We start from the raw sequence: 25,470 nt of genomic DNA, 5'->3' as shown, positions 1-25,470 counted from the left end.
TCCACCACGAGACGCATCTCCCAAGAAATCTAAAAAATGGAGGATCGCGCGTCAAGGTGCAGAGCAGACTGCACCACAACTGCGTGAACAGGCGAAGCAAATAGGGGGCAAAATACGTCAATCTGCATCTGAGAACTTGCAGTGCAATCAGCAGTCATCTAACGAAGACCCTGTGTCCTTGGATAGTACCTCAGGTTCTGCCAGTTTGCCCTCCGATGACGTAGCAATTACCCGAACCGAAGATAAAAATCACCAGCAAACACCTGAATATAGTGCACCACTTAATGACGAACCGATGACAGGGCTGTCGAATCCGTGGGCAGACGATGTCGACGACACTACAAAGGAGGACGAAATTATGGACACCACAGGAACCGTTACAGTCACCACGATGGCCACACCACGCGATGACGTCGTCTTGAATGTCATCGCCGCGACGGCTACTGTCCCAGACACGGAGAAGCCGACTGATCCCTTCCCAAGTCATGAATATTTCTAGTCTGAACGGTTTTACTGACTTGTGTCCACATGTCTCTCGGGTCAGATTTCTTAATGTTTTTTCGAAATGATATGTTGCCAGAGTTTTTCCTAATTACACTCCCGTCTTGGCTAACGTAGTTCCGTTGCAGGCCTATAAGATCGCTACGCTGAACATCAATAAAATTTGTAGCCCATTTAATTTACAAAATTTAAAAGATTTCCTGTATGCAGCTGATGTGGACATTTTGTTTTTACAAGAAGTAACAAACATCGAACTTGACTTCATACAGGGGTATAATGCTATAGTCAATCCTGGAATTGGATGTGATTTGGGTACCGCATTTCTTTTCAAAGAGGGCGTCGTCATTACAGACGTAACAAAACTGCCTAACGGCAGAGGCATTGCCGGCACGCTTTATAACACCAGGATTATTAATGTCTATGCCCCATCTGGTTCTACCAATCGGTGCCAACGAGCACAGTTTTTTAAGGAGGGAATTGTTCCTTTGTTTGGTGTACACTGCACCCATACCATCCTTGGAGGCGACTTTAACAGTGTCATACATGCCAAAGACCAAACTCCGAACTACAACAAATCGCCGGACCTGGAACGTATCGTCACCGACCTCCGTTTAACTGATTCGTGGGAGCAAAAGCACGGCGCGGCACCCGGCTTTACCCACCTCACTAATCATTCAGCGAGCCGGTTGGATCGAATATATGTCTCGCCCAATCTGAAACACCGCATTCTGCAGTCTGAAGTTTGGCCAACCGTTTTTTCGGACCACGCTGCATATATATGCACATTAAATTCGGAACGACAAGGAACCTGTCGATATAAAGGGCCATGGAAACTTAATGTTTCACACTTAACAGATCCTGCCTGTCGAGAAGCCTTTCTCACCACTTGGAGAGCCTGCGAGACCAAACTCAGCTCTTACCAGTCGACCTTGGATTGGTGGCTCAAATGCGCCAAACCTCAGATCCGGAGATGTTTCATCAACTACTCCCGGGAGAAGAGCTTTTGGCGGAAAAGAACGATAGAATTTTACTTTCATTGTCTCCGAGAACTCTACCTGCAAGGTGCTACAGCTATTGGGAACCATGGGAGAATTAAAAAATTCCAGGCAAAAATACTGACATTAAGGCGACAACAGCTTGAAGGATACCAAATAAGGTCAAGAGCAGAGACTGTGGCGCAAAAAGAAGCCACTTCGATATATCATGTGATTCGTGAAACTAAACGAGGATTCCGAAAAATACTGACGGAGCTTAAAACTGATAATGGAACCACCTTGACAATGCACAACGACATAAAAGCAGAAATACTAACCCATTTCGACAACTTGTTTTCACATAAAGAGGTAGACGAAAAAGCACAGGACGATTTACTGACCCACCTGCAAGGACGCGTTGGTAACGCGTACGCGGAAGCTCTAATAGCGGAGGCGACCGAAGACGATGTACAATATGCTGTCTATCAAAGTGCAAAAAATAAATCCCCTGGAGCTGACGGCATACCAGCAGAATTTTATCAAGTCTTCTGGGAGCATATAAAACATAGAATTACATGCATCTGTAATGAACTTCTGAACCTCAATAAGGAGATACCGAAAGATTTTCGTGAAGGTATGATAGTGTTAATCGCAAAAAAATCGGCTGGCAAGAAAATTGGAAATTTGAGACCAATCACTCTGCTGAACAGTGACTATAAATTTTTTTCGCGGCTCTTAGCCCACAGACTTAAAAATGTAATGGCCAGCGTCACCGGCCCATATCAGTCTAGCGTGGGCAAAGATAGGAAAATTCAGCAGACGCTGTCCGACTACCGCGACATAATTTCAATAGCAGAAGTATGTCGACTAAAATGTGCCATCGTGTCGTTAGGTTTCGATAAAGCCTTCGACAGGATCAGCCACTCCTACCTCCTGAAAACGATGGGCGCAATGGGTTTTCCGCCGAGATTCGTCGACCTCATACGACGTTTGGTAACGAATAACTCCTCCAGAATCATCATAAATGGACAGCCTAGCCGGCCAGTCGAGATCGCATGTTCCGTCAGGCAAGGTTGTCCGTTGTCCATGGCACTTTTTGCCATGGCCATCGAACCTTTGCTCGCTACCTTGACTCAGCGGTTACAAGGATTGCAAATACGAGGAAACAAAATAATATGTAAAGCTTATGCGGACGATGTTGGGTTTCTCGTTATGAATGTAGCGGAAGTCGAGACGGCAATGCACATAATAGAAAAATACGAACGAGCGTCAGCCGCGAGGTTAAACAAAACCAAGTCCGGCATATTCAATATCGGATGTGGCATTGGCATGCGCACACACGGTCAGTTACGTGAGCTAACAGCCTTGAAGTGTCTCGGCATTGATTTCCGAAAAAATATACGTCAAACTATTGCGGCCAACTATAGACAAGTACTAACTACCATACGAGCTAGTGTACGGACACATAGTATTCGACAATTAAATGAAATTCAGAGAGTGTCTTTAGCGAACGTCTCTATTACTTCCAAAGTCAATTATGTCGCCCAGATACTGCCAATACCCGCCGGCATCGCCAAACAAATTATGTCAGCAATAGGCTATTTTGTGAGCCGTGGCCACATATTTAAAATCCAGTATGACACTCTGACGCTCGCCACTAATAATGGCGGCTTAAACTTAACGAATGTTACTAAAAAGTCGCAGGCTCTGTACATCTCCAATACATTTCAACAATGGAGACAATCCGGCAGCTGTATCGCCGCGCACTTGCTATCTGAAATAGCTCCAGATGACCTCTCTCCACCCATTAATGTGCAGCACATACCGAGCGGACTTTACCATTTACGATGGTTTTTAATAGAATATAGCTACCTACGTTCAAGAATTCCGGAAAAAGACATGACAAACGTAAAAGAAATATATGGCAAATTGATGGGAGAAAAGAAGAACAACAAAATAGAACAAAACTATCCATGTTCTAACTGGAAAGTGATATGGGCAAATATTCATAACCGTAACTTAGCTACTCATCTGAAAGCAACATGGTACTTTGTTGTAAATAGGAAAGTTGCAACAAACTCGAAACTTCATTCGATCCACTTAGCGGATTCGCCTTTGTGTGCAACGTGTAGTTTAATTGATAACGAAGAACATCGGTTCGTGTGCGACAAGGTTAAAGATATCTGACTGAATGTCCGACGAAAGCTGGCACTCATCCTTCGAACGTCACCTAACACTATAACGCCTGCGGACTTTTTGACACCGGATGATGTACCCTTTCCTAACACGAAACGCAACGCAGTCAATTGGCTGAAAGCGGCAACGGTCCATTACCTCTTCACGAAGGAAGAGAAAAGCCAAGAGGATTTTTGGATCTCTCTGCTAACTGAGCATCACATGTTACTGAAGACTAGTAAATATAAAGAACCATACGCAAATTTTTTAATCAAGACCTTGATGTAAAAGAATTAACAAGAAATATCTGCGGACACAGAAGACAAACGTAAGAGAGTGTTCACCACTACTAACTTACTTTACAATCGTGGGAAAAAAAAAAAAAAAATTATTTTAGTTTTTACCGGAATTGCCGTTCTTTGAGTTCAACGTTTATTAATTTATTTTTCAAGAAGCCATTATAAATAGTTGCTTCTCACCGAATATGGTTTGTTTTTTAAGCATTTTCAGAGAGAAGAGGCAGTTTCGGAATGCCCTCTGACGTTTCTTTGTCAAGGAAGCCTATTTGCTTTAAGTGTGACAACAAAAAACAGCGATGAAGAAGGAAACAAACTGAACATAAATTCTGTTTCTACCTACTAAAGACTTCATTCTTTTTTCACATTATCAATAAGCCCAAAGAAGGTGTACATTAGTTTCTCCACGATAAAGGGATTACCCTTGTCTCATCAGTTTATGGTTATGTACATGGCGTGAGAAGCCGACGCCGATGAAGGCGAATTATGGAGAGCGCAAGGATGGGCTAAAAGGGGTGATGGGAGACCCAAAAAAAAAAAAAAAAAAAAAAAAATGGATAAGGCGTCGGACTTCGGATCTGAAGATTACAGGTTCGAATGCTGTCACGCTCGTGTTTTATCAGTTCTGAAAAAGAAACATACCGTTTTAATGTAGCATTTGAGCAGTACGAAACCGTCTGAATGTTGCTGTTGACCATTTTCTGCTTGGAGATGCTCTTGAGCTTGAAACACACACTACAAGACCGGTGTTAACTAGCGAAATGGTCGGCAGAGTGCCGTCACCGCGAGTTTCCACTGGCACTTGCACATCTAAAACAACGTCGGAAAGTAACTCGTTCGCCTTTTGAGTCACATCAAGTATGAGTGTTAATTTTGACGCCACTAGCTCTGCAGGTTGTCATGCAATTCCTTACCTCTCAGAAATGATTATGAAATAAAAGTGAAGTACGTGACGAGTGTGACGTTAGGAAAACATTAGGCAGCATGGAGAGATTCTGTATGGGACCACCCAACCCAAACGAGTACTGTGTGACGTGCTGCCCGGCAAGTATTCACCGAAGCATCCCGGCTAGCTCAGTCGGTAGAGCATGCGACTCTTAATCTCAGGGTCGTGGGTTCGAGCCCCACGCTGGGCGAAACGGAATTTTGTTCCGCTGCAGATGTAAATTACCGTTTTTCTGATTAACGTGATGTAATGGAAATAGCAACTTTAAACTTTGTCTACGTCTCTGTCAGTCGCAAGGAAACTGTATTTGAAGGTGAAGGTGATTTTGTAGACATGTGTGAAAGACATGTTCTGAAATGCAAGTGTTGTTGTTTGGAGAGGACATCGGCTACGTGTCAGATGTGTAGCCAAGCAGTAATGGGTCGCCATAGCTGCAAATATTAGTCGATAATATGAAGTGTTGTCAGCTGAAGTCTGATGATCCAGACTACCGTAAGGACGAAGTACGCAAAAGTACCGCTAGGCCGCGCCTCTTTAGTTCAGTGGTAGAGCACTGGACTAGTAAACCAAGGGTCGTCAGTTCCATCCTCAAAGGAAGAAGTCGAATTTTGGAAATCAGTTGCGCGTCTTGGCCGTATAGCAAACAGTATCTGTGATGACGAACAATTAGCGACATGCCTTTTATTAAGAATTACTCTCAGATGTGATTAAGGCGAATGGCGCAGATAAAGCATTTGCCAAAGCGGTTCAGCATAAGGTGGGACGAGGCAGTCTGAATTACATTTTATAGATGTATTTCTCACATATGTCAGAGCCTCTCGCGGTCGTCGTCGTCGTCGTAGTCGACGCCGCCGCTTCTGCAGAAGTAGCAAATGGCCATCGTGGCAAATGCGGCGAGGCACGCCCTGCCTTCGATTCCGTATGCACAAAGTGTGTGGTCTTGTTTCCCAGGCTATATTTGGTCGGTCACGTAAGAGGTTAAATGTAACGAATGGGTGGGAAAGAGCAAGGGCAGCGGCTGTGTAGAACGAAAACACAAATTATCAGGGGTGTGAGCGTTTCGAGATGAGTCATATACATGTTGCACTTGGTCGTCAGTGACTGTGTGGCCTAATGGATAAGGCATCGGACTTCGGATCTGAAGATTACAGGTTCGAATGCTGTCACGCTCGTGTTTTATCAGTTCTGAAAAAGAAACATACCGTTTTAATGTAGCATTTGAGCAGTACGAAGCCGTCTGAATGTTGCTGTTGACCATTTTCTGCTTGGAGATGCTCTTGAGCTTGAAACACACACTACAAGACCGGTGTTAACTAGCGAAATGGTCGGCAGAGTGCCGTCACCGCGAGTTTCCACTGGCACTTGCACATCTAAAACAACATCGGAAAGTAACTCGTTCGCCTTTTGAGTCACATCAAGTATGAGTGTTAATTTTGACGCCACTAGCTCTGCAGGTTGTCATGCAATACCTTACCTCTCAGAAATGATTATGAAATAAAAGTGAAGTACGTGACGAGTGTGACGTTAGGAAAACATTAGGCAGCATGGAGAGATTCTGTATGGGACCAGCCTACCCAAACGAGTACTGTGTGACGTGCTGCCCGGCAAGTATTCACCGAAGCAGCCCGGCTAGCTCAGTCGGTAGAGCATGAGACTCTTAATCTCATGGTCGTGGGTTCGAGGCCCACGCTGTGGGAAACGGAATTTTGTTTTGCTGCAGATGTAAATTACCGTTTTTCTGATTAACGTGATGTAATGGAAATAGCAACTTTAAACTTTGCCTGCGTCTCTGTCAGTCGCAAGGAAACTGTATTTGAGGGTGAAGGTGATTTTGTAGACATGTGTGAAAGACATGTTCTGAAATGCATGTGTTGTTGTTTGGAGAGGACATCGGTTACGTGTCAGATGTGTAGCCAAGCAGTAATGGGTCGCCATAGCTGCAAATATTAGTCGGTAATATGAAGTGTTGTCAGCTGAAGTCTGATGATCCAGACTACCGTAAGGACGAAGTACGCAAAAGTACCGCTAGGCCGCGCCTCTTTAGCTCGGTGGTAGAGCACTGGACAATTAAACCAAGGGTCGTGAGTTTCATCCTTAAAGGAAGAAGTCGAATTTTGGAAATCAGTTGCGCGTCGTGGCCGTATAGCAAACAGTATCTGTGATGACGAACAATTAGCGACATGCCTTTTATTAAGAATTACTCTCAGATGTGATTAAGGCGAATGGCGCAGATAAAGCCTTTGCCAAAGCGGTTCAGCATAAGGTTGGACGAGGCAGTCTAAATTACATTTTATAGATGTATTTCTCACATATGTCAGAGCCTCTCGCGGTCGTCGTCGTCGTCGTCGTCGTCGTCGTCGTCGTCGTCGTCGTCGTCGACGCCGCCGCTTCTGCAGAAGTAGCAAATGGCCATCGTGGCAAATGCGGCGAGGCACTCCCTGCCTTCGATTCCGTATGCACAAAGTGTGTGGTCTTGTTTCCCAGTCTATATTTGGTCGGTCACGTAAGAGGTTGAATGTAACGAACGGGTGGGAAAGAGCAAGGGCAGCGGCTGTGTAGAACGAAAACACAAATTATCAGGGCTGTGAGCGTTTAGAGATGAGTCATATACAAGTTGCACTTGGTCGTCAGTGACTGTGTGGCCTAATGGATAAGGCGTCGGACTTCGGATCTGAAGATTACAGGTTCGAATGCTGTAAGGGCTCGTGTTTTATCAGTTCTGAAAAAGAAACATACCGTTTTAATGTAGCATTTGAGCAGTACAAAACCGTCTGAATGTTGCTGTTGACCATTTTCTGCTTGGAGATGCCCTTGAGCTTGAAACACACACTACAAGACCGGTGTTAACTAGCGAAATGGTCGGCAGAGTGCCGTCACCGCGAGTTTCCACTGGCACTTGCACATCTAAAACAACGTCGGAAAGTAACTCGTTCGCCTTTTGAGTCACATCAAGTATGAGTGTTAATTTTGACGCCACTAGCTCTGCAGGTTGTCATGCAACTCCTTTACCTCTCAGAAATGATTATGAAATAAAAGTGAAGTACGTGACGAGTGTGACGTTAGGAAAACATTAGACAGCATGGAGAGATTCTGTATGGGACCACCCAACCCAAACGAGTACTGTGTGACGTGCTGCCCGGCAAGTATTCACCGAAGCATCCCGGCTAGCTCAGTCGGTAGAGCATGAGACCCTTAATCTCAGTGTCGTGGGTTCGAGCCTCACGCTGGGCGAAACGGAATTTTGTTCCGCTGCAGATGTAAATTACCGTTTTTCTGATTAACGTGATGTAATGGAAATAGCAACTTTACACTTTGCCTACGTCTCTGTCAGTCGCAAGGAAACTGTATTTGAAGGTGAAGGTGATTTTGTAGACATGTGTGAAAGACATGTTCTGAAATGCAAGTCTTGTTGTTTGGAGAGGACATCGGTTACGTGTCAGATGTGTAGCCAAGCAGTAATGGGTCGCCATAGCTGCAAATATTAGTCGGTAATATGAAGTGTTGTCAGCTGAAGTCTGATGATGCAGACGACCGTAAGGACGAATTACGCAATTGTACCGCTAGGCCGCGCTTGTTTAGCTCAGTGGTAGAGCACTGGACTAGTAAACCAAGGGTCGTGAGTTCCATCCTCAATGGAAGAAGTCGAATTTTGGAAATCAGTTGAGCGTCGTGGCCGTATAGCACACAGTATCTGTGATGACGAACAATTAGCGACATGCCTTTTATTAAGAATTACTCTCGGATGTGATTAAGGCGAATGGCGTAGATAAAGCCTTTGCCAAAGCGGTTCAGCATAAGGTGGGACGAGGCAGTCTGAATTACATTTTATAGATGTATTTCTCACATATGTCAGAGCCTCTCGCGGTCGTCGTCGTCGTCGTCGTCGTCGCCGCCGCCGCTTCTGCAGAAGTAGCAAATGGCCATCGTGGCAAATGCGTCGAGGCACGCCCTGCCTTCGATTCTGTATGCACAAAGTGTGTGGTCTTGTTTCCCAGTCTATATTTGGTCGGTCACGTAAGAGGTTGAATGTAACGAATGGGTGGGAAAGAGCAAGGGCAGCGGCTGTGTAGAACGAAAACACAAATTATCAGGGGTGTGAGCGTTTCGAGATGAGTCATATACAAGTTGCACTTGGTCGTCAGTGACTGTGTGGCCTAATGCATAAGGCGTCGGACTTCGGATCTGAAGATTACAGGTTCGAATGCTGTAAGGGCTCGTGTTTTATCAGTTCTGAAAAAGAAACATACCGTTTTAAATTAGCATTTGAGCAGTACGAAACCGTCTTAATGTTGCTGTTGACCATTTTCTTCTTGGAGATGCTCTTGAGCTTGAAACACACACTACAAGACCGGTGTTAACTAGCGAAATGGTCGGCAGAGTGCCGTCACCGCGAGTTTCCACTGGCACTTGCACATCTAAAACAACATCGGAAAGTAACTCGTTCGCCTTTTGAGTCACATCAAATATGAGTGTTAATTTTGACGCCACTAGCTCTGCAGGTTGTCATGCAATACCTTACCTCTCAGAAATGATTATGAAATAAAAGTGAAGTACGTGACGAGTGTGACGTTAGGAAAACATTAGGCAGCATGGAGAGATTCTGTATGGGACCACCCAACCCAAACGAGTACTGTGTGACGTGCTGCCCGGCAAGTATTCACCGAAGCAGCCCGGCTAGCTCAGTCGCTAGAGCATGAGACTCTTAATCTCAGTGTCGTGGGTTCGAGCCTCACGCTGGGCGAAACGGAATTTTGTTCCGCTGCAGATGTAAATTACCGTTTTTCTGATTAACGTGATGTAATGGAAATAGCAACTTTAAACTTTGCCTACGTCTCTGTCAGTCGCAAGGAAACTGTATTTGAAGGTGAAGGTGATTTTGTAGACATGTGTGAAAGACATGTTCTGAAATGCAAGTGTTGTTGTTTGGAGAGGACATCGGTTACGTGTCAGATGTGTAGCCAAGCAGTAATGGGTCGCCATAGCTGCAAATATTAGCCTGTAATATGAAGTGTTGTCAGCTGATGTCTGATGATCCAGACTACCGTAAGGACGAATTACGCAAATGTACCGCTAGGCAGCGCCTCTTTAGTTCAGTGGTAGAGCACTGGACTAGTAAACCAAGGGTCGTGAGTTCCATCCTCAAAGGAGGAAGTCGAATTTTGGAAATCAGTTGCGCGTCGTGGCCGTATGGCAAACAGTATCTGTGATGACGAACAATTAGCGACATGCCTTTTATTAAGAATTGCTCTCAGATGTGATTAAGGCGAATGGCGCAGATAAAGCCTTTGCCAAAGCGGTTCAGCATAAGGTGGGACGAGGCAGTCTGAATTACATTTTATAGATGTATTTCTCACATATGTCAGAGCCTCTCGCGGTCGTCGTCGTCGTCGTTGTCGACGCCGCCGCTTCTGCTGAAGTAGCAAATGGCCATCGTGGCAAATACGGCGAGGCACGCCCTGCCTTCGATTCCGTATGCACAAAGTGTGTGGTCTTGTTTCCCAGTCTATATTTGGTCGGTCACGTAAGAGGTTGAATGTAACGAATGGGTGGAAAAGAGCAAGGGCAGCGGCTGTGTAGAACGAAAACACAAATTATCAGGGGTGTGAGCGTTTCGAGATGAGTCATATACAAGTTGCACTTAGTCGTCAGTGATTGTGTGGCCTAATGGATAAAGCGTCGGACTTCGGATCTGAAGATTACAGTTTGGAATCCTGTCACGCTAGTGTTTTATCAGTTCTGAAAAAGCACCATACCGTTTTAATGAAGGATTTGAGCAGTACGAAACCGTCTGAATGTTGCTGTTGACCATTTTCTGCTTGGAGATGCTCTTGAGCTTGAAACACACACTACAAGACCGGTGTTAACTAGCGAAATGGTCGGCAGAGTGCCGTCACCGCGAGTTTCCACTGGCACTTGCACATCTAAAACAACGTCGGAAAGTAACTCGTTCGCCTTTTGAGTCACATCAAGTATGAGTGTTAATTTTGACGCCACTAGCTCTGCAGGTTGTCATGCAATTCCTTACCTCTCAGAAATGATTATGAAATAAAAGTGAAGTACGTGACGAGTGTGACGTTAGGAAAACATTAGGCAGCATGGAGAGATTCTGTATGGGACCACCCAACCCAAACGAGTACTGTGTGACGTGCTGCCCGGCAAGTACTCACCGAAGCAGCCCGGCTAGCTCAGTCGGTACAGCAGGGTTGTGGGTTGGAGCCCCACGCTGGGCGAAACGGAATTTTGTTCCGCTGCAGATGTAAATTACCGTTTTTCTGATTAACGTGATGTAATGGAAATAGCAACTTTAAACTTTGCCTACGTCTCTGTCAGTCGCAAGGAAACTGTATTTGAAGGTGAAGGTGATTTTGTAGACATGTGTGAAAGACATGTTCTGAAATGCAAGTGTTGTTGTTTGGAGAGGACATCGGTTACGTGTCAGATGTGTAGCCAACCAGAAATGGGTCGCCATAGCTGCAAATATTAGTCGGTAATATGAAGTGTTGTCAGCTGAAGTCTGATTATCCAGACGACCGTAAGGACGAATTACGGAAATGTACCGCTAGAATGCACCTCTTTAGCTCAGTGGTAGAGCACTGGACTAGTAAACCAAGGGTCGTGAGTTCCATCCTCAAAGGAAGAAGTCGAATTTTGGAAATCAGTTGCGCGTCGTGGCCGTATAGCAAACAGTATCTGTGATGACGAACAATTAGCGACATGCCTTTTATTAAGAATTATTCTCAGATGTGATTAACGCGAATGGCGCAGATAAAGCCTTTGCCAAAGCGGTTCAGCATAAGGTGGGACGAGGCAGTCTAAATTACATTTTATAGATGTATTTCTCACATATGTCAGAGCCTCTCGCGGTCGTCGTCGTCGTCGTCGTCGCCGCCGCCGCTTCGGCAGAAGTAGCAAATGGCCATCGTGGCAAATGCGGCGAGGCACGCCCTGCCTTCGATTCCGTATGCACAAAGTGTGTGGTCTTGTTTCCCAGTCTGTATTTGGTCGGTCACGTAAGAGGTTGAATGTAACGAATGGGTGGGAAAGAGCAAGGGCAGCGGCTGTGTAGAACGAAAACACAAATTATCAGGGGTGTGAGCGTTTCGAGATGAGTCATATACAAGTTGCACTTGGTCGTCAGTGACTGTGTGGCCTAATGGATAAGGCGTCGGACTTCGGATCTGAAGATTACAGGTTCGAATGCTGTCACGCTCGTGTTTTATCAGTTCTGAAAAAGAAACATACCGTTTTAATGTAGCATTTGAGCAGTACGAAACCGTCTGAATGTTGCTGTTGACCATTTTCTGCTTGGAGATGCTCTTGAGCTTGAAACACACACTACAAGACCGGTGTTAACTAGCGAAATGGTCGGCAGAGTGCCGTCACCGCGAGTTTCCACTGGCACTTGCACATCTAAAACAACGTCGGAAAGTAACTCGTTCGCCTTTTGAGTCATATCAAGTATGAGTGTTAATTTTGACGCCACTAGCTCTGCAGGTTGTCATGCAATTCCTTTACCTCTCAGAAATGATTATGAAATAAAAGTGAAGTACGTGACGAGTGTGACGTTAGGAAAACATTAGGCAGCCAGCCCCACGCTGGGCGAAACGGAATTTTGTTCCGCTGCAGATGTAAATTACCGTTTTTCTGATTAACGTGATGTAATGGAAATAGCAACTTTAAACTTTGCCTACGTCTCTGTCAGTCGCAAGGAAACTGTATTAGAAGGTGAAGGTGATTTTGTAGACATGTGTGAAAGACATGTTCTGAAATGCAAGTGTTGTTGTTTGGAGAGGACATCGGTTACGTGTCACATGTGTAGCCAAGCAGTAATGGGTCGCCATAGCTGCAAATATTAGCCGGTAATATGAAGTGTTGTCAGCTGAAGTCTGATGATCCAGACTACCGTAAGGACGAATTACGCAAATGTACCGCTAGGCAGCGCCTCTTTAGCTCAGTGGTAGAGCACTGGACTAGTAAACGAAGGGTCGTGAGTTCCATCCTCAAAGGAAAAAGTCGAATTTTGGAAATCAGTTGCGCGTCGTGGCCGTATGGCAAACAGTATCTGTGATGACGAACAATTAGCGACATGCCTTTTATTAAGAATTACTCTCACATGTGATTAAGGCGAATGGCGCAGATAAAGCCTTAGCCATAGCGGTTCAGCATAAGGTGAGACGAGGCAGTCTGAATTACATTTTATAGATGTATTTCTCACATATGTCAGAGCCTCTCGCGGTCGTCGTCGTCGTCGTTGTCGACGCCGCCGCTTCTGTAGAAGTAGCAAATGGCCATCGTGGCAAATGCGGCGAGGCACGCCCTGCCTTCTATTCCGTATGCACAAAGTGTGTGGTCTTGTTTCCCAGTCTATATTTGGTCGGTCACGTAAGAGGTTGAATGTAACGATTGGGTGGGAAAGAGCAAGGGCAGCGGCTGTGTAGAACGAAAACACAAATTATCAGGGGTGTGAGCGTTTCGAGATGAGTCATATACAAGTTGCACTTGGTCGTCAGTGACTGTGTGGCCTAATGGATAAGGCGTCGGACTTCGGATCTGAAGATTACAGGTTCGAATGCTGTCACGCTCGTGTTTTATCAGTTCTGAAAAAGAAACATACCGTTTTAATGTAGCATTTGAGCAGTACGAAACCGTCTGAATGTTGCTGTTGACCATTTTTTGCTTGGAGATGCTCTTGAGCTTGAAACACACACTACAAGACCGGTGTTAACTGGCGAAATGGTCGGCAGAGTGCCGTCACCGCGAGTTTCCACTGGCACTTGCACATCTAAAACAACGTCGGAAAGTAACTCGTTCGCCTTTTGAGTCACATCAAGTATGAGTGTTAATTTTGACGCCACTAGCTCTGCAGGATGTCATGCAATTCCTTACCTCTCAAAAATGATTATGAAATAAAAGTGAAGTACGTGACGAGTGTGACGTTAGGAAAACATTAGGCAGCATGGAGAGATTCTGTATGGGACCACCCAACCCAAACGAGTACTGTGTGACGTGCTGCCCGGCAAGTATTCACCGATTCTGATTAACGTGATGTAATGGAAATAGCAACTTTAAACTTTGCCTACGTCTCTGTCAGTCGCAAGGAAACTGTATTTGAAGGTGAAGGTGATTTTGTAGACATGTGTGAAAGACATGTTCTGAAATGCAAGTGTTGTTGTTTGGAGAGGACATCGGTTACGTGTCAGATGTGTAGCCAAGCAGTAATGGGTCGCCATAGCTGCAAATATTAGTCGGTAATATGAAGTGTTGTCAGCTGAAGTCTGATGATCCAGACGACCGTAAGGACGAAGTACGCAAAAGTACCGCTAGGCCGCGCCTCTTTAGCTCAGTGGTAGAGCACTGGACTAGTAAACCAAGGGTCGTGAGTTTCATCCTCAAAGGAAGAAGTCGAATTTTGGAAATCAGTTGCGCGTCGTGGCCGTATAGCAAACAGTATCTGTGATGACGAACAATTAGCGACATGCCTTTTATTAAGAATTACTCTCAGATGTGATTAAGGCGAATGGCGCAGATAAAGCCTTTGCCAAAGCGGTTCAGCATAAGGTGGGACGAGGCAGTCTGAATTACATTTTATAGATGTATTTCTCACATATGTCAGAGCCTCTCGCGGTCGTCGTCGTCGTCGTCGCCGCCGCCGCTTCTGCAGAAGTAGCAAATGGCCATCGTGGCAAATGCGGCGAGGCACGCCCTGCCTTCGATTCCGTATGCACAAAGTGTGTGGTCTTGTTTCCCAGTCTATATTTATTCGGTCACGTAAGAGGTTGAATGTAACGAATGGGTGGGAAAGAGCAAGGGCAGCGGCTGTGTAGAAAGAAAACACAAATTATCAGGGGTGTGAGCGTTTCGAGATGAGTCATATACAAGCTGCATTTGGTCGTCAGTGACTGTGTGGCCTAATGGATAAGGCGTCGGACTTCGGATCTGAAGATTACAGGTTCGAATGCTGTCACGCTCGTGTTTTATCAGTTTCTGAAAAAGAAACATACCGTTTTAATGTAGCATTTGAGCAGTACGAAACCGTCTGAAGGTTGCTGTTGACCATTTTTTGCTTGGAGATGCTCTTGAGCTTGAAACACACACTACAAGACCGGTGTTAACTAGCGAAATGGTCGGCAGAGTGACGTCACCGCGAGTTTCCACTGGCACTTGCACATCTAAAACAACGTCGGAAAGTAACTCGTTCGCCTTTTGAGTCACATCAAGTATGAGTGTTAATTTTGACGCCACTAGCTCTGCAGGATGTCATGCAATTCCTTACCTCTCAAAAATGATTATGAAATAAAAGTGAAGTACGTGACGAGTGTGACGTTAGGAAAACATTAGGCAGCATGGAGAGATTCTGTATGGGACCACCCAACCCAAACGAGTACTGTGTGACGTGCTGCCCGGGAAGTATTCACCGAAGCAGCCCGGCTAGCTCAGTCGGTAGAGCATGAGACTCTTAATCTCAGGGTCGTGGGTTCGAGCCCCACGCTGGGCGAAACGGAATTTTGTTCCGCTGCAGATGTAAATTACCGTTTTTCTGATTAACGTGACCTAATGGAAATAGCAACTTTAAACTTTGCCTACGTCTCTGTCAGTCGCAAGGAAACTGTATTTGAAGGTGAAGGTGATTTTGTAGACATGTGTGAAAGACATGTTCTGAAATGCAAGTGTTGTTGTTTGCAGAGGACATCGGTTACGTGTCAGATGTGTAGCCAAGCAGTAATGGGTCGCCATAGCTGCAAATATTAGTCGGTAATATGAAGTGTTGTCAGCTGAAGTCTGATGATCCGGACGACCGTAAGGACGAAGTACGCAAAAGTACCGCTAGGGCGCGCCTCTTTAGCTCAGTGGTCACAGTCTGCCTGCGGCAGCGGTGGTGAGCGGACCTCCAGGGCCAGCGCGCTGCGGCAGGAAGTGTTTACGTCAGGCGGTGAGTCGCGTGCTTACAGCGTCTGCTTATTAGTATTCGTTCCGTTCTGTAGGAAATGATATGGAATTATGAATCCGACTAACAGGGAAGCTATCTTGAAGTTTACCTTTGATAGGAACTTTTCGAAACCAAATTCGTTTGAAGTTGAAGCAGGGTTAGAGGAAACAGCTAAGATTACTTTTGATGACTTTGTAGGGGTAAATTTCTCTATCGTGACTAGTGTTGTTTATGTGAAATTAACGTCCTCTGAAATGTGTGATAGAATTGTGGAGTCCAGTGGAGGTGTACTGAAGTTTAAACATAGAGATGGTACCGTCAGTGACGTCAGCATTACGCATGCTGGACTGGGCATCCGAACGGCACGTATTTTCGAACTCCCGTTTGAAATATCAGCCGCGCAAATAAATTCTGCATTAACACCTTACGGGAGGGTCATTAACCATTTTGCGGAGCGTAGGTCCAAAGCCCACAAATTTCCGGTGCTTAACGGCATCAGGCAGGTTAAGATCGATCTACAAAAGCACATACCTTCATATATTTACGTAGGTGGACATCGCGGAATTGTCATATATGATGGGCAGCCAAAAACGTGTGCCGGCTGTGGTGCGCCCGGCCACGTGCGCTCTGAATGTATACAAAGACGGGTGACGCAGATACCTGTCGGTGAAGCCGCTAGCCCCCCTGTGACGACGGCACTGCCACTGACATACGCTGTCGGGGCTTCTGGTCTTCCACCCGCGACCCCGCCTGTAGATGCCCCTCGTTTGAATGATGTTTTGGCCGATAACGTCAAAGAACCGAGTGCTGACGCGGCACCGCCGCTACCACACTCAGAGATGGAGGTAACGACGGATGACTCCCCAGTGGTTGATGCCACTGGTACTGAGGATGAAGCAGACGCTGTGTTCCCGGCGGATCAACCCCAGAGTCAACAGTCCACTTCGGATGTTGATGATACTGCGAACCCTAACAGGAAGCCTTCCAAAAAGAAGCGGAGACTTGCACATCAAGGAGCCAATCAGCTCGCCCCACAGCTCCGCGACAAAGCGAAACGAATAAGCAGCCAAATGTGTCAGAACACTTCTGAACCCTCTGAAGTTGGTCTCCCTGCGTCTGGTCGGATGGACATTGATCCTGTAGTGTCTCCCCCTGTGAATCCACGACGGGTGGAAGATAGTGATACCTCGAGTAGAGTCGTTTTGCCGGATACCCATGCTCAAGGAAACGCAGGATCGCTTTTGTCAGAGGCCACTCTCACTGGGAATTGGGCACAGGAAATGGAAGTATTGGATGCGAGCAATGATGCGGCTGTCATGCGGACCATTGAGACGGAATCTTCGGCACCCCCCACAGAGCAGCATACACCAACCGTACCGGGAACTACAGGAACTCCGACTGACGCGCTTGGCCTCAATTTCGTTAGCCATCCTTCTAAGACTGTTTAATTAATAGTATGTGCCTTCTCCCATGAACGAGCCCCAAGCCTATAAAATTGCCACGTTAAACATCAATAAGATACAGTCGTACTGGCGGCTCCGTAATTTACAAGATTTTGTATACGCAGCGGATATCGATATTCTGTTACTTCAAGAAGTCGCTGCGATTGAACTTGACCGAATAACTGGTTATACTACTCTCTCCAATTCCGGGAGCGGTGCGAATTTAGGGACAGCGATTCTGTTAAAAGAAGGGATTGTAGCGACCGACGCAGAAAAACTGCCTGATCATAGAGGGATCGCTGTCACTTTCCATCGGACACGCATAATCAATGTTTACGCCCCGTCCGGCAGTAGCAATAGGCGTGCTAGGGCTGAGTTCTTCACAAGCGCCATAGTCCCACTTTTTAGGGGAACCTACGATCGTATAATTTTTGCGGGTGACTTCAATTGTGTCTTAAGTCCAAAAGACCAGACGCCTAATTTTAACAAATCTGGAGAACTAGAACGTATCGTCCAAGAAATGAACCTCATTGACACATGGGAGCATACGCACGGAGCGGCACCTGGGTTCACTCATGTCACGAACCACTCTGCAAGCCGGCTAGACAGAATCTATGTATCGGCGTGTATGAAGACTCAAGTCCTCCAATCCGAAGTTTGGCCCACAATTTTTTCCGATCATGCCGCATATATTTGTACTATTAACATGGTCAAGCAAGGCACATTTCGCGGCAGAGGTTTCTGGAAACTTAACAATGCTCTCCTTAACGATGTTGACTGTCACCGTGTCTTTAACGAAACATGGGAGGCATGTGAACGACGGGTTGCACAGTATGCCTCCGTTACTGAATGGTGGATAACACATGCCAAACCAACTTTATCAAAAATGTTTAAACGCTACGCTCGGGACAAATCCTGGTGGCAACGGCAAACGTCTGAGTTTTATTTTACTTGTCTCAGGGAGCTTTACCAGTCCGATGTGACTGTACCTGAAAATTTTATGCAGATTAAAAAAATTAAGGCAAAATTATTAAAACTTCAGCGGCAGCAGGCAGAAGGCTTTCAAATAAGGTCCAGGCCCCAGAATGTGATAGACGACGAAATGACATCCATGTTTCACGTCATTCGTGAAAATAAGAGGGGGCGGCGGAGATTAATAACTCGTCTTCAGTTGAGTGAAGGCGTTGCGCTCACGCGGCAACAAGACATACGGAACGCACTTCACAATCACTTGGCAGGTCTCCTGACAACGACACATACCGACGATGGAACTCACGATGAATTACTCAATAACTTGCAAAGGACCTTGGGTGCTGCTGAAGTCGAAACTCTCATGCGAGAAATTGATGAAGACGAATTGGATTCTGCGCTATCACGAAGTCCGAAAAATAAATCGCCGGGACCCGACGGTCTCACTGCCGAATTTTATCTTACTTTCTGCGACAAATTAAAGCCCAAGTTGTTGAGTATGTTTAATGAAATTTTACGGCCAGATTTTAATGTTCCTCAGGCTCTCGTGGAAGGCATCGTGGTTTTAATCCCTAAACGCCCAATGTGCAGTTCTGTTGACGATTTTCGGCCGCTTACTTTACTGAACAGTGACTACAAAATTTTAGCACGTATTATTTCTAATAGACTGAAAATGTTGATGAATACTGTCATTGGTCAGTACCAGACCAGTGTAGGTGTCGGTAGGACGATCTTCCAAAATTTGTCTCAATACAGGGACGTTATAGCCATTGCAGATGCGTGTAAGATACGGTGTGCGCTAGTTTCCCTTGACTTTTCAAAGGCATTCGACAGAGTAAACCATCAGTTTCTCATCCGGACGATGCATGCCATGGGATTTCCACTACGTTTTATCAATCTTATACATGAGCTCCTTCGTAAAGGAGTAACTCGACTCATGGTGAATGGCCAGCTGAGCGCATCAATTAATATTACTAATTCAGTGCGACAGGGATGCCCTATGTCGATGGCCTTGTTTGCCATTGCCATTGAGCCTTTGCTTGTCACCTTGACACAGCGTCTACAAGGATTAACCATCCACGGCATTAAGATTGTTAGTACTGCATATGCGGATGACGTCGGATTTTTGGTCATGGGCGAAGGTGAAGTCGAGGAAGCCCTTCAGATCGTCAAAAACTACGCACTTGTTGCGGGTGCGAAGTTGAATGCCAGGAAATCTGGCATTATGAACATAGGACGCGGCATCTCGCTGCACCATCTCGGTCAGTTGCAACTAATTTCTAAAATGAAATGCCTTGGTATTGAGTACAGGAGCAACATACAGCACACAATTGCGGTGAACTATAGGAATCTCCTGGCAAGTATGCGTGCTTGCATGCAGACCCACTACCTAAGAAGCCTTGATGAACTGCAGAAAGTCACCTTCGCTAATGTCTACCTCACCTCAAAGATTAACTACGTTGCACAAGTACTGCCCATGCCACAGGAGACAGCGAAGCGTATGATGTCCGCTCTAGGACATTTTGTCACACGTGGACACATTTTTAAAGTCAAGTACGATACGCTCACTCTCTCCACGACCGATGGAGGCTTAAATTTAACAGATGTTCGTTCCAAGTCACGAGCTTTGTACGTATGCACCACCTACAAACGGTGGAGGTCGTTACCGAACAGTCTAACGGCTCACTTGTTAACCGAAATAGCGCCGGCCTGCCTGCAGCCTCCTGTCTCTGTTCAACATATTCCGCCTGCGCTGACTCACTTTAAGAGCTTTTTCATTGAGTTCAGTTACGTACGGTCAACTCTCCCAGAAAATGAGCTTTCCGTGGTGAAGTTAGTTTATAATAAACTACTGGCAACCAAGAACAGGAACAACATCGAACACAAATACCCCAATCATCGCTGGCCAGTGATATGGAAAAACATACATAGCCGTGATTTACCAACGTCAGTGAAAGCCTCTTGGTACAGGGTCGTGAACCGTAAAATAAGTACCAATTCACGACTTCATGCTCTACATTTGGCTGACTCACCTTTGTGCCTAACATGCAACTTGCCTGATACTGATGAACATCGTTTTCTGTGCACCACTGTCCAAGCAGTTTGGCCATGCATTCGCCGAAAACTGGCTACGATTATGAGGACTTCCCAGCTTTGTATTAAACCTGAAGATTTCCTGTATCCGGATTCAGTGCCGTACCCGAACACCAAACGGAACTCTGTCAATTGGTTGAAGGGTCATTATGTTCATTATTTACAGACGCAAGAACCCAAGAGTGAGGCGGCGTTCTGTCTTTACCTGGCATTACAGTTACACATACTTTCACAGACGAGACATTACAGGAAACGATATGCGAATTTTTTAGAAGTCGTTCTTCGATGAAAGAAGTATTTTTTTCTTTCCTTCATTCTACATTGCTTTGTTTTTTCTTTTTTCTTCTTCAAATGTCACAGTGACGTATACTGAACAGTGTTACGACAAGGACTATTTTATTTTCTTCTGTTTTTCTAGCGGACCAGAGTTCCTTTTTCATTTTCTATTAAAAAAAAAAAAAAAAAAAAAAATTCTACTTTGTCACCATTGCGGGACTATGCAATAGGTTTAGAAGTATCTTTGGTTTGGAAATCGGAATAGTTCAGAAGAATAAGTAATTCAGAAATCATGGCAGATGAAGCCGACGCCGACGAAGGCGATTTATGGCGAGCGCAAGGCGGGGCTGAAGGGGAGGAAGGAGGACCTAAGAAAAAAAAAAAAAAAAAAAAAAAAAAAGTGGTAGAGCACTGGACTAGTAAACCAAGGGTCGTGAGTTCCATCCTCAAAGGAAGAAGTCGAATTTTGGAAATCAGTTGCGCGTCGTGGCCGTATAGCAAACAGTATCTGTGATGACGATCAATTAGCGACATGCCTTTTATTAAGAATTACTCTCAGATGTGATTAAGGCGAATGGCGCAGATAAAGCCTTTGCCAAAGCGGTTCAGCATAAGGTGGGACGAGGCAGTCTGAATTACATTTTATAGATGTATTTCTCACATATGTCAGAGCTTCTCGCGGTCGTCGTCATCGTCATCGCCGCCGCCGCTTCTGCAGAAGTAGCAAATAGCCATCGTGGCAAATTCGGCGAGGCACGCCCTACCTTCGATTCCGTATGCACAAAGTGTGTGGTCTTGTTTCCCAGTCTATATTTGGTCGGTCACGTAAGAGGTTGAATGTAACGAATGGGTGGGAAAGAGCAAGGGCAGCGGCTGTGTAGAACGAAAACACAAATTATCAGGGGTGTGAGCGTTTCGAGATGAGTCATATACAAGGTGCACTTGGTCGTCAGTGACTGTGTGGCCTAATGGATAAGGCGTCGGACATCGGATCTGAAGATTACAGGTTCGAATGCTGTCACGCTCGTGTTTTATCAGTTCTGAAAAAGAAACATACCGTTTTAATGTAGCATTTGAGCAGTACGAAACCGTCTGAATGTTGCTGTTGACCATTTTTTGCTTGGAGATGCTCTTGAGCTTGAAACACACACTACAAGACCGGTGTTAACTAGCGAAATGGTCGGCAGAGTGCCGTCACCGCGAGTTTCCACTGGCACTTGCACATCTAAAACAACGTCGGAAAGTAACTCGTTCGCCTTTTGAGTCACATCAAGTATGAGTGTTAATTTTGACGCCACTAGCTCTGCAGGATGTCATGCAATTCCTTACCTCTCAAAAATGATTATGAAATAAAAGTGAAGTACGTGACGAGTGTGACGTTAGGAAAACATTAGGCAGCATGGAGAGATTGTGTATGGGACCACCCAACCCAAACGAGTACTGTGTGACGTGCTGCCCGGCTAGTATTCACCGAAGCAGCCCGGCTAGCTCAGTCGGTAGAGCATGAGACTCTTAATCTCAGGGTCGTGGGTTCGAGCCCCAAGCTGGGCGAAACGGGATTTTGTTCCGCTGCAGATGTAAATTACCGTTTTTCTGATTAACGTGATCTAATGGAAATAGCAACTTTAAACTTTGCCTACGTCCCTGTCAGTCGCAAGGAAACTGTATTTGAAGGTGAAGGTGATTTTGTAGACATGTGTGAAAGACATGTTCTGAAATGCAAGTGTTGTTGTTTGGAGAGGACATCGGTTACGTGTCAGATGTGTAGCCAAGCAGTAATGGGTCGCCATAGCTGCAAATATTAGTCGGTAATATGAAGTGTTGTCAGCTGAAGTCTGATGATCCAGACGACCGTAAGGACGAAGTACGCAAAGGTACCGCTAGGGCGCGCCTCTTTAGCTCAGTGGTAGAGCACTGGACTAGTAAACCAATGGTCGTGAGTTCCATCCTCAAAGGAAGAAGTCGAATTTTGGAAATCAGTTGCGCGTCGTGGCCGTATAGCAAACAGTATCTGTGATGACGAACAATTAGCGACATGCCTTTTATTAAGAATTACTCTCAGATGTGATTAAGGCGAATGGCGCAGATAAAGCCTTTGCCAAAGCGGTTCAGCATAAGGTGGGACGAGGCAGTCTGAATTACATTTTATAGATGTATTTCTCACATATGTCAGAGCCTCTCGCGGTCGTCGTCGTCGTCGTCGTCGTCGTCGTCGTCGCCGCCGCCGCCGCCGCTTCTGCAGAAGTAGCAAATGGCCATCGTGGCAAATGCGGCGAGGCACGCCCTGCCTTCGATTCCGTATGCACAAAGTGTGTGGTCTTGTTTCCCAGTCTATATTTGGTCGGTCACGTAAGAGGTTGAATGTAACGAATGGGTGGGAAAGAGCAAGGGCGGCGGCTGTGTAGAACGAAAACACAAATTATCAGGGATGTGAGCGTTTCGAGATGAGTCATATACAAGTTGCACTTGGTCGTCAGTGACTGTGTGGCCTAATGGATAAGGCGTCGGACTTCGGATCTGAAGATTACAGGTTCGAATGCTGTCACGCTCGTGTTTTATCAGTTCTGAAAAAGAAACATACCGTTTTAATGTAGCATTTGAGCAGTACGAAACCGTCTGAATGTTGCTGTTGACCATTTTCTGCTTGGAGATGCTCTTGAGCTTGAAACACACACTACAAGACCGGTGTTAACTAGCGAAATGGTCGGCAGAGTGCCGTCACCGCGAGTTTCCACTGGCACTTGCACATCTAAAACAACGTCGGAAAGTAACTCGTTCGCCTTTTGAGTCACATCAAGTATGAGTGTTAATTTTGACGCCACGAGCTCTGCAGGATGTCATGCAATTCCTTACCTCTCAAAAATGATTATGAAATAAAAGTGAAGTACATGACGAGTGTGACGTTAGGAAAACATTAGGCAGCATGGAGAGATTCTGTATGGGACCACCCAACCCAAACGAGTACTGTGTGACGTGCTGCCCGGCAAGTATTCACCGAAGCAGCCCGGCTAGCTCAGTCGGTAGAGCATGAGACTCTTAATCTCAGGGTCGTGGGTTCGAGCCCCACGCTGGGCTAAACGGAATTTTGTTCCGCTGCAGATGTAAATTACCGTTTTTCTGATTAACGTGATGTAATGGAAATAGCAACTTTAAACTTTGCCAACGTCTCTGTCAGTCGCAAGGAAACTGTATTTGAAGGTGAAGGTGATTTTGTAGACATGTGTGAAAGACATGTTCTGAAATGCAAGTGTTGTTGTTTGGAGAGGACATCGGTTACGAGTCAGATGTGTAGCCAAGCAGCAATGGGTCGCCATAGCTGCAAATATTAGTCGGTAATATGAAGTGTTGTCAGCTGAAGTCTGATGATCCAGACGACCGTAAGGACGAAGTACGCAAATGTACCGCTAAGCCGCGCCTCTTTAGCTCAGTGGTAGAGCACTGGACTAGTAAACCAAGGGTCGTGAGTTCCATCCTCAAAGGAAGAAGTCGAATTTTGGAAATCAGTTGCACGTCGTGGCCGTATAGCAAACAGTATCTGTGATGACGAACAACTAGCGACATGCCTTTTATTAAGAATTACTCTCAGATGTGATTAAGGCGAATGGCGCAGATAAAGCCTATGCCAAAGCGGTTCAGCATAAGGTGGGACGAGGCAGTCTGAATTACATTTTATAGATGTATTTCTCACATATGTCAGAGCCTCTCGCGGTCGTCGTCGTCGTCGTCGTCGTCGTCGTCGTCGTCGTCGTCGTCGTCGTCGCCGCCGCTTCTGCAGAAGTAGCAAATGGCCATCGTGGCAAATGCGGCGAGGCACGCCCTGCCTTCGATTCCGTATGCACAAAGTGTGTGGTCTTGTTTCCCTGTCTATATTTGGTCGGTCACGTAAGAGGTTGAATGTAACGAATGGGTGGGAAAGAGCAAGGGCAGCGGCTGTGTAGAACGAAAACACAAATTATCAGGGGTGTGAGCGTTTCGAGATGAGTCATATACAAGTTGCATTTGGTCGTCAGTGACTGTGTGGCCTAATGGATAAGGCGTCGGACTTCGGATCTGAAGATTACAGGTTCGAATGCTGTCACGCTCGTGTTTTATCAGTTCTGAAAAAGAAACATACCGTTTTAATGTAGCATTTGAGCAGTACGAAACCGTCTGAATGTTGCTGTTGACCATTTTTTGCTTGGAGATGCTCTTGAGCTTGAAACACCCACTACAAGACCGGTGTTAACTAGCGAAATGGTCGGCAGAGTGCCGTCACCGCGAGTTTCCACTGGCACTTGCGCATCTAAAACAACGTCGGAAAGTAACTCGTTCGCCTTTTGAGTCACATCAAGTATGAGTGTTAATTTTGACGCCACTAGCTCTGCAGGTTGTCATGCAATTCCTTTACCTCTCAGAAATGATTATGAAATAAAAGTGAAGTACGTGACGAGTGTGACGTTAGGAAAACATTAGGCAGCATGGAGAGATTCTGTATGGGACCACCCAACCCAAACGAGTACTGTGTGACGTGCTGCACGGCAAGTATTCACCGAAGCAGACCGGCTAGCTCAGTCGGTAGTGCATGAGACTCTTAATCTCAGGGTCGTGGGTTCGAGCCCCACGCTGGGCGAAACGGAATTTAATTCCGCTGCAGATGTAAATTACCGTTTTTCTGATTAACGTGATGTAATGGAAATAGCAATTTAAACTTTGCCTACGTCTCTGTCAGTCGCAAGGAAACTGTATTTGAAGGTGAAGGTGATTTTGTAGACATGTGTGAAAGACATGTTCTGAAATGCAAGTGTTGTTGTTTGGAGAGGACATCGGTTACGAGTCAGATGTGTAGCCAAGCAGCAATGGGTCGCCATAGCTGCAAATATTAGTCGGTAAT

General features: G+C 45.7%; 8 non-coding genes across 8 annotated transcripts; all 8 read left to right on the top strand.

The window, feature by feature from the left end:
• The first annotated feature begins 5,009 nt into the window (after positions 1-5,009).
• Trnak-cuu (transfer RNA lysine (anticodon CUU)) lies at positions 5,010-5,082 on the top strand. Its single transcript has one exon. It is a non-coding gene; the product is annotated as a tRNA-Lys (tRNA).
• Positions 5,083-6,516: 1,434 nt separating this feature from the next.
• Trnak-cuu (transfer RNA lysine (anticodon CUU)) lies at positions 6,517-6,588 on the top strand. Its single transcript has one exon. It is a non-coding gene; the product is annotated as a tRNA-Lys (tRNA).
• Positions 6,589-8,050: 1,462 nt separating this feature from the next.
• Trnak-cuu (transfer RNA lysine (anticodon CUU)) lies at positions 8,051-8,123 on the top strand. Its single transcript has one exon. It is a non-coding gene; the product is annotated as a tRNA-Lys (tRNA).
• Positions 8,124-9,560: 1,437 nt separating this feature from the next.
• Positions 9,561-9,633, top strand: Trnak-cuu (transfer RNA lysine (anticodon CUU)). The gene has a single exon. It is a non-coding gene; the product is annotated as a tRNA-Lys (tRNA).
• A 5,681-nt stretch (positions 9,634-15,314) lies between these two features.
• Trnak-cuu (transfer RNA lysine (anticodon CUU)) lies at positions 15,315-15,387 on the top strand. The gene has a single exon. It is a non-coding gene; the product is annotated as a tRNA-Lys (tRNA).
• Positions 15,388-22,078: 6,691 nt separating this feature from the next.
• Trnak-cuu (transfer RNA lysine (anticodon CUU)) lies at positions 22,079-22,151 on the top strand. Its single transcript has one exon. It is a non-coding gene; the product is annotated as a tRNA-Lys (tRNA).
• Positions 22,152-23,602: 1,451 nt separating this feature from the next.
• Trnak-cuu (transfer RNA lysine (anticodon CUU)) lies at positions 23,603-23,675 on the top strand. Its single transcript has one exon. It is a non-coding gene; the product is annotated as a tRNA-Lys (tRNA).
• Positions 23,676-25,136: 1,461 nt separating this feature from the next.
• Trnak-cuu (transfer RNA lysine (anticodon CUU)) lies at positions 25,137-25,209 on the top strand. Its single transcript has one exon. It is a non-coding gene; the product is annotated as a tRNA-Lys (tRNA).
• The last annotated feature ends 261 nt before the right edge of the window (positions 25,210-25,470 follow it).

The sequence above is a fragment of the Schistocerca gregaria genome, chromosome 8, assembly GCF_023897955.1.
Source record: "Schistocerca gregaria isolate iqSchGreg1 chromosome 8, iqSchGreg1.2, whole genome shotgun sequence".
In the NCBI taxonomy this organism is placed as follows: domain Eukaryota; kingdom Metazoa; phylum Arthropoda; class Insecta; order Orthoptera; family Acrididae; genus Schistocerca; species Schistocerca gregaria.
The sequence above is the reverse complement of the archived record's forward strand: the minus strand, read 5'-3'. Positions and strand labels throughout refer to the sequence as shown.